Source organism: Dipteris shenzhenensis, chromosome 11, assembly GCF_047967505.1.
Source record: "Dipteris shenzhenensis isolate YYH24624 ecotype China chromosome 11, Dip_SZ_1.0, whole genome shotgun sequence".
In the NCBI taxonomy this organism is placed as follows: Eukaryota; Viridiplantae; Streptophyta; class Polypodiopsida; order Gleicheniales; family Dipteridaceae; genus Dipteris; species Dipteris shenzhenensis.
In genome coordinates this window covers 6335151-6345164 of record NC_141606.1, presented here as the reverse complement: position 1 = coordinate 6345164, position 10014 = coordinate 6335151, and positions in this window count along the sequence as shown.

Below are 10014 nucleotides of genomic sequence, written 5' to 3'. Positions count from 1 at the left end.
CAAAGGAATAAGAACGTTGAGATCTCTTCTATTGTGTGTCAATGTTTCGTTTGGAATATTGGGGAATCAATGTTGGCAATAACTAAGAATCCACTATCTCATAAGATTATGAATGCCATTTGCCAATCATCAACTGATCAATGCAAATCTTCCATTAGCTTGACCTTTGCATGGAGTGGAATAGTTGGAGATATCTCAATGAGTAGTAATAATCAAGATCGTAGTTAGGATTTCTCGGGAGTGGTTGCCTAAATTTTGTATAGAATTTTTCCCATAGAAGCAACAACGAATAGAATGTTTGTGTAAAGAATCGTACTTTCTTCTCTTCTTCCATCAACCATAGAGTTGGTGAGAATCATGTCAAAATCTACAAAACCTAACCAAAAATAGAGAGCCATAAACTTCTTGCAATGAAACGGACTCAGCAAAGAATGTCCAATCCATAACTACAACTTAAGGATTTGAATTTGCTTGTAATTTAGAGAGACCACCAGTGGCTTTGAATTGGTCCTTCTTGCGTTCCAAGGCTACTAGATTACCAAATTACAATTTTTTGAGAATTTTTCTATGAGGTCCATTCCAACACGTCTAGACTTGTAACACATAGCATGAGATGACCCGCACATATAAGAAGAGATGCTAAATCTAATGAAGATAACATTCTAAGCGGGACGCCTTGCAATCTACACAGTGGAAGAATGAAACATGTACCTTGCACAATGCATGGTAATAATTGTGGGAATACGCATGCCCAACCATGCAAATGATCCAATCCCATCAAAGTTTGCAAGAACAAGGACCGTACTCTCATTAACACCTATAAAAAGTATCATACCCATCGGACACACACACATGCTGGAAGCACATGATGCATCTTTTTAACACTCCTACATTATCCATGGTAAGAATCATGGAAATATGCATGCACGGACATGCAATGATACATGATCCACATAAAACATTGCAAGGAAAAATATCTTAATCTCATTAAATCATGTGCAAAGTATCATACCCATCAGGCACACACACATATGCTAGAAGCACATTGATGCATATTCGTAGCACTCATGCATGATGCATGGTAAAAAAGTGGTAAAAAAGATCTTAACTCCTCTTCAAATCTACAAAAAAATTGCACTTAATTAGTCCTCTCATCAAGGGGATGCATAGTCCTAAATCCCTTCCCTTATCATTTGGCGGTTGCATATTCCCTTCATCAGGATTTATTTTTCTTTTTGAAGCCAATGTACATGCTGCTGCTACTTTGCTTGAAAATATATTTGCAATAGGCAGGCATGATTGGCCTCTCTATGTCTTGAGCATTGGCATATGACAAGGCCTACATACTGGTTGCATGCATAGTTGGGCCTCTCCCTGTCTTGAGCATTGGAATATGACAAGCTCTACATACTAATTGTATGCACATATACCCAAAGCAAAACACATGCATAGGGGGCCACACTAGGGCCATCATATCTAGCACTCATCTATAATATGCTCATGATAGATTGTGCATGTACGACCCTACCACATCTAAAGAGGATATTCCTCTACTTTAACTATTGCACCACACTTAGACCTTGTACATGAGCAAGCTATTTCTTGATTCCTTCTTGCTTCACCCTAAGAATATGGATGTTCTCCTTTAGCACCTGCGCTTTGTTCTTACTAACGCAACATCTCTATCTAATTCTTCTAGCTATAGTTGAACCTCTAGAAATTCTTTAACAACTTCACCGTAGGCCTCTCACAAGACACCAGAGTACTTTGGGTACATCAGAAAGGATAGAGGACTATCTCTCAAACTTACGGCAAACTTCTCCATAGTGGTATTATAACAATAGGGCAATGTGCTTATCTTGTCAATATTTCACTCTCTCTTTCCAATATTGCACATTCTCGAGGGTTAGGGATGAACTCCTCCAGCGATGGAGGAAGTAGGGTTGCCACCATTTCCTACTGAATCTAATAGCGACGGCAAGATTGCTCTTGATAGAGACAAGATTGACACTAATGGGATGCCAAGGAATCCTAGGAGAGCCGCAGAAGTCCCATTTCTGCATGCAAACTCTTTGTTTTTACTGAAGATGATCTTGAGATGGATAGAGGAAATGCATCTCAAGGAAAATGACTTTCGTGATGGGTCCAAGGAAACCGAGGCGCTAAAGTGCTTTCTTGTGGATATCCTAGGACGCAACAAGAGACGAAACACCATACCGTCAAAGAACAAAGAAGGTGACAAACGATCACCTCCCCAGCACAATGGACCCTAAATAGAGTACGCAACCCCTGCTCCACTGCAATCGCAAGAGAAAGACAAGCCTTAGATTTAGCCCCTGTGCTAGCTGCAGTCGGCTAGACCTCCTTGTGCTCCAAGGAGGTTTTAGAAGCCTCTTCAAGGCTCTGCCACCACCCAACCATAGCTCATGGGAAATGCTCATCCTAGACGCTCGTAAAATCTTTCGAAAGAGTGCGGGAAATGCCCAAACTAGTGAAGAAGCTGCTCGCAATGATGGGGAGCCAGCTATAGCTAAGGTTCCTTGTGTTGAAGTACACAATGGTATCGTGAATGACACGATGAAATGGCTCATGCATGCATAATTGTTAGTTGCATACATGGTCCTAGGCCTCCGACTATGTTTGTAGAAGGGTGGATTCACAACAATTGGACCCAAAAAGGGCATGTAGTGACTAGCATCCAGAACCTACGGAATTGGTTTCATTGTTTTTGTATTTGGAAAGCCATATATGTTTAGTGTAGTGGTTCGAATGAAACCTGGACTATCCACAATCAACCACTCTTAGTGCAGATGTGGGATCCCACTTTCAATCTCGACATGCTACCTCTGTCCAAAGCACCCATTTGTGTGGAGTTCCCTGACCTTCCTTTGTCTTTATTCCCTCGGTTAGATACTTTGTGCACTCCCTTGGGCCAATTCACAGGGGTGGAAGCTAAAAAGTTTATCAGCTCAAGAGGTAATTCTCAAGCTTGTGTTTTGATGGATGTGGTGACTGTAGATCCTCCAGCAGTAGCCATCAGCCACCATCAAGGTGGTGGATGGAGATGGTTGTGAGTTAGTGCAAAAGATTTATTGTAAGAACAATAGGAGAAGGGTAAAGGCAAGTTTATGGAAACTAAGGATTCTTTTGAGCCTCTAAGAGAGGAGATTCAAGTTGATACTAGCTCGGAGGAGGAGGAAGAAGAGGTTGTTCCAGGAACAACTCCTCCAAGTAGACCAAGCCAAGATGGATGAGCCAGGTCCCCCTTTCATAGTCATCCAAAGAAAGAGAGCCACCTAGTTAGAAAAGAAGAAAAACCAACAGTCTTGAGACTCGACTCAGAAATAGAGAATGGACTACGCCCCTTGAGAGTGAAGGGAAAAAAGGAGACTTTCCAAGGGTTTTGCAATTTCACCCATCCAAAGCCTAATTAAATTCAAGAAGAAAAGGAATGAGAACACCCATCAATAATGCCAGACAACTCAAAAGATGAGTTTTCTTTCCTGAGTCTGAATGTTCAAGGATTTACAAAGTATCTTAAGCCAATTATTTTAAAGAGGTGGCTCAGGAGTTAAGATGTTCAGTTGGATTTTCTGGCCTTAGAAGAGGTTAAGGTTGGGGGAGATAAACTTAGATGGTAGCTAAAGCAAGTAGATAGCAAGTGGCTGTGGTTTATATCTAATCACATTGAGGCGAAAGGTGGTGCAACACTAGGATTGGTGGACAGTTTGGAAGATTTTGTTGGGCGACCCATCTCCACTTTAGGACCAAGTAGAATTGGATTTGAGTTTCACCATGAGAAGTTGGATTGTGATTTCTTCTCCATTTACATTCCCAACATAGCCAGGGACAGATCTCTCTTGTGGGATAGGTGTCTTTTTAGTGGGAAGATTATTCTCATGGGTGATTTCAACAACGTGGAGTTAAGCAGTGATTGGTGGGATGGCATTGGTAGCACCATTAGAGGTATAGAACTTCGGGTCTGAGATGAGTGTAAGGAATGGGAGGAGTTGGTTGATGCTTTAATGGACACCTCATTCACGTGGTACAACAATCAATGTGAGGATTATCGCAGGAGGGCCCAGATTAACATATTTTACTTGTCAAAAAGTATTATGGATGACTGCTTACTTAGTAGGTGTTTAGCTTTTTCCTCCCTACCCTTTTCTGACCACAAACCCATTTTACTCGGATTGGATAAGGGTGTAGGCAAAAAGTCCAAATCTTGGTTAAAAGCAAATCCTTTCTTTTTCTAGCTCCCTCATGTCAAGGAAAAGACAATTAAGATTTTGAGGTCAACCTTTGGAGGCTCAGCTAGCTATACAAACAAATGGTTAGGGGCAATTGAGAGGACTAGAATCTTTCTTAAAGCTATTGCCAAAAGAGCTAACCTAGCTTGTCGGGATAGGAGAAAAAAGCTAGAGGATAGAATACGGGCTTTCAAAAAAGACACCTTGGTTGAGGGGTAGGCTATGCTAATAGATTGTAAAAATTAGTTAAATCGAGGCCCAGCAAGCCCGACGGTACACTAGAGAGTGGTGGGTAGGGAAGGGAGGTAGGGAAATGAGGACATGTTTAAAATTCTAAAAAAGAAACACACCCTGGAGAGCATATAGGAGTTTGTAATCGAGGGAAGAGTAGTAAGAGGAGACAAAATTGTTAAAGATAGTGTCAGACCATTTTAAAGGAATTTTGGGAGAACCGAAGGTGTTAACAAACTAAGAAACCATTGGCTAGAGACCTGTGTGACAGAGCAAGGCCCAAGACATCCTTTAGCTATTCATAGGGTCTTTCTACCAAGCTATATGAGATGCCATTAAAATTTATTGTGAAAAGGTTTTAAATTTTTACCCTCATGAAAAATAAGGAGAAGGGTCCTCTTCCCTTAGAAGTAGAGGGATGTTCTCATTATTCACTATCCTCTTTATCCTCTCCCCCCCCGGGCTGACACTTTTGCTTTTACCACCCCTCCCCTCCTTTTTTCCTAATCAATATATTTTTAAATTCTTTTCAATTTAGAGGAGGTATTTGTATTGACTACTTTATGGCTCGCCTACTCATACCATGTGGTGCCGTTTGGACTATGCAATGTGTTAACAATCTATCAAAGGTCCCTTTGATAGTATGCAATCTCTTTCATAATGAGCTCTTTCTTGAAATAGGTAAAAGGAGGCTTCAATAGCCACCATAAAAACACGAGAGGAAGAGTCTCAGTGAACAAAAGATGTTGGAGGAAAATATGGGGAGTATGTTTCCACATTACCTGCCATGCCACAAAGTAGAATCTCTTGGGAAATTTGAAATCATCTTGCATTATAAAACTTGAAACCATAAGAATCTTATGGTGGACGTTCGTCTTACACATAACTTCATGCTCTTCTTCAAAGCCATCTCTGGAATATTATTTTGATAGAGCTAGCATCAAAATACACACAGAAAGGAAAAGGGCGGAAGGGGGGGGGGACTGATGAGCTTATACTATTGCTATCAAGTGCTAGTAGATCTCCTTACACTAGTCATTGCTCATGTGATACACACTCTATATTAGTGTTGGTGCTATTTATTAACTATAGTCCATAAGCTGCTAAATATGATAAACTATTTCCTTTACTCTAATGATTTGCTTCTAAATATTACTCACATTGTTGTATTTGAAATTTCCTACTAATCATTAATTGGCATTGCGGATTCAACCATACTCAACTTGCAAACTATTATATAAATGCTTGTTATTTACTAACATTGATACTAACTGTGCAATCATAGGGCTCATATGCCATTAGGCACGAACATTCTTTCACTAGGAAATGTGTGTGGTGTGAAGAATAGTGAGGAAAATAGCAATGTGGGGTTGCTATATTGGTAGCACATTGATCACATCACCCCATATGTGAAAATATGGATTGCAAATGAAAACATATGAAGGCTCTCCTTTGGTTGGGAAATGTGTGTGGTGTGTGAGAATAGTGGGGAAAATGGCATTGTGAATGTGGGGTTTGTATATGGTAGCACGTTGATGAGATTACCGCACATATGTAAAAATGGTGGTGTGGTAGTTGATGGGGTGAATCCCACATTACTCACTACATGGTGTGTTTGGTCTTTGCTTTTTTCAAAATTTACATTTCAATTAAAATTTCCTTGTTTATCTCATGTATTTTTCCTATGTATGCAACACATTCTTTATGCTCATGGTCCAGGGTTTCTTCATCAATATGGTTCGTTGAATGTTTGGAGTGCCAAAGGTATGGAAAAGTCTCATTATAGAGCTCGAGGTGCTTATTTCAAGAGTACGCCACCGGTGGCATGGAGGTGGGATTAACGGAACTAATACTCTTCATGAGATGTTCGAGTGGTTCTATCGTGCTATAATTGGGTCCTCCTATGCAAGGAATAAAGCTTTGCAAATGGAGTTAGCCCAAGCAGTTCGTTGAACTCAAATGAGTAAACGAAGGGGCATTCATCGATATCTTCACAAGCTTCCCACAAACATAGAAGTGGGATAGCAACTAGAAATCGTGTTGGAAATCGTTGGATTGTTGGGGGGTGATGAGGTTATACTATTGCTATCAAGTGCTAGTAGATCTTCGTACACTAGTCATACACACTCTATATTAGTGTTGGTGCTATTTATTAACTATATTAGTGTTGGTGCTCATGTGATACGAGTGTGATACATACTCTATATTAGTGTTGGTGCTATTTATTAACTATATAATCTGCTAAATATCATAAACTATTTCCTTTACTCTAATGATTTGCTTCTAACTATTGCTCACATTGTTGCATTTGAAATTGCTAACTAATCATTAATTGGCGTTGTGGATTTCAACCATACTCAACTTGCACACTATTATATAAATGCATTTATTTACTAACATCGATACTAAATGTGCAACCATAGGGTTCATATGCCATTAGGCATGAACACTCTTTCATTGGGAAATGTGTGGTGTGTGAAGAATAATGAGGAAAATGGCATTATGTGAATATGGGGTTGCTCTATGGTAGCACATTGATTACATCACCCCATATGTAAAAATGAGGGTTGGAAAGGAAAACATATCAAGGCTCTCCTTTCATTGGGAAATATGTGTGGTGGTGTGAAGAATAGTGAGGAAAATAGCATTGGGAAGGTGGGGCTGCTATATGGTAGCACATTGATGAGATTATCGCACATGCAAAAATGTGAATTTGAAAGGAAAATATATCAAGGTTCTCCCTTTGTAAACCCTTCACAAGATTTTTTAGCATGGATTAGATAGAGATGGTGAGTAGCTGGGCGAGTATTTATGCCCACGTGGCTAGTGGCTAATGGCTAGTCAAGCATTTTTGAGATAGAGATGGCTAGTGCCTAGGCAAGCATTTATGCCCACATGGCCCACCAATACATGGTATCTCGCCAAGTGCAGAACAAGTGAGAGTTCTCCTTGTGGACAAAAATGTGGACTAAAAAGATTGACAATAGCCTTTTGTTATGCTATAGTGCACAAATCAAGGTGACCTATAATGATGTTGGGTAGACACTAATTGATATTGAATACAACTTACTCTACAAGGAAGAGTAGCATGAATGCCTCATGTGCATCAAGGTTCTAATTGGGATATATGAGAAACATGACTTTATTAGAAGCACCTATTCGACTATTGCAACCCCATCACAAGCTCATCATCATATATGTATGATTCTTGAGGCGATCACTCTGTAAAGAATCATTTAACATGTAGAAGCAAGCACACATTTAAAATACCCTTTTTTTGTATAATTATTTTCATACCTATACATATTGTAGTTTTAAATTTAAAAGTCCCCCCCAATATTACGTAAGTATTTTCTAACCTTATCCTATCTTAAATAACCCATCTCATAAATCCCCCAAGTTAAGAAATCCCCTTCCATTGAACGAACCTATTATGTTACATCCACTATAGAGTGTGCCTTGAGTTTGTCAAGATTTTAGTAATGATTTTGTTATCAATTTGGTTCCAATAGAATGCATGTGCATTGAAATAAAAATTCACCCAATAATCTTATGAGCCATAAAAGCAATTGCAACCATCCTAAATTAGATTGTTATTGAGGTACGAAAAAACTAAACATTGATAAGGTTGACCAACTTTTCTATGAACCTCCTCATCAATCTTGGAAAACATTGATGTTACAGCTATACTCTAACAATCAATAGCTTTTGGAAACATGGATGTAAAGTAGTGTTGAACATGAGGGAGAAGAATGAAATAAAAACTAACCCTACAATACCACCTCAATGCGTTATCTATAATCAGGAAAGCCTAAGGTGGCCAAAAATTAGGTTGGCAATGTAAGATAACATGAGATAGTGGATAGGTTGATTGCTCAATGGGGAACATGCGACTTGCGAAAGAGTATATTCCAAAAATGTCTAGCATTGGATAAAAGTTCCAATTTATGTGGAAATTCAACAATAAGTGGCTATTTGCTTAGGAATCGATTCTTGGGGTGGAAGAATAGGGTTACTCCATGCTCTTTGTACAAATTTGCAAAAGAGAGTAGCTTATAACTGTATAGGGATGTCGTGGCTAAAAGGGTGTAAGATGATCGATGGTGGCGATTATCTATGCAAGAACAACAGTGCAAGTCACAGGGAAGGTTGTTAGGAATAGTCTATTGGGTCAAAATACAGGTTCTTCTCGTTTTTGAAGCTAGTGTGGGCAAAGATTCACTTGAGATGTTAATGGGTTTGCAATGAAAAAGGTGTACATGTTAGCTCTCCATGTTGACGGATGCCATGGGATGTATATGGAAAAAGATTCAGGATGTGCCTAAATTGCCCTTGGCCTAGTTCCTTTTATGCAACTAAAGATGAAGAGCACTACCTTGAATTCTTCTATGTGCCAAAATGTTAATGCTTATTATGAATTTCATTCTTAGCTAATCCTTGAGCCAGAAGTATACCGAATCTAAATATCCTAAACATGAGATCTAAAAGTAGCTAAGGGATCATAATTCACGCCTACAAGCCTCCCCTTCTCCTTACTAAGAAGGTCCCATATACATGAAAAAAAACTTTCAGTTTTCTAAACTTGGTCCCTATTTTGATATGTTTCGAGACTCTAGAACGTTTTTGGTGACTATGCACTGGTTTAAGTCTGGCTTTAGGACAAAGCTAATGACAAACTCTCAGTCTCGTGTTCCACGTATATCTGGGTCTACAAGGATTTGAGGACGTCAAGTGCTTATTCCTATATTTGTCATTGAGAGAGAGAGAGAGAGAGAGAGAGAGAGAGAGTTGCGTTGCTATTATGGCACCTAGCACGTTTACGGTTTACCTGTGTCAATTACATTATGAAAGTGCTTGCCTCCGCTCGTTCCAATTACTGCAAATTTCTTGAGATCAATAGGATCCATGAGTTGAAAATACAAGAACAGAAGAAAGGACAAGAAAAGAACGGAGATGAACTGCAGGTAGGAGTCTGGTGTTTTCATGTTTGAAAGACAACAAGGAAATAAAGATGAAGAACAGAGACAGAACAACAAGAGAGGCTTCATAGTAATCGGATTTACCACATGATAAGACACTAGATAGAAATTGTTGGAAGCATAAAAGGAGAGGATCAATGAAATATATACCTTTGCATGACGAGAACATATCCAATCGTACAAATTCTGATTTTTTGTTAATCTAACGGATGTTAGGGCTTCTGCACCCGTGTAAATTATTTCGATATAGTTGAAGAGCTGATCACCACTTGGACAAAAATTCAATGAATTTGCATGTCCGCTAAGGTGATAGAAAAATATACTTTCGTAAGACTACAACATATCCAATCATACAAATTTTGGTTTTTAATGATCTAAAGGAGAGGATCAATGAAAACTGAACTTCGGATACCAGCAAAAAAGGAATAACATGAAATCAGTAGCAATGAAAAGACTTGGCAAAGACAAGAAAGCACTGGTAAAAAGTGCACGAGGCATATCAGATCTCAGCATAGCGGCTCTCGATGCCAAGCATGGATACACCCAAAAGTTCT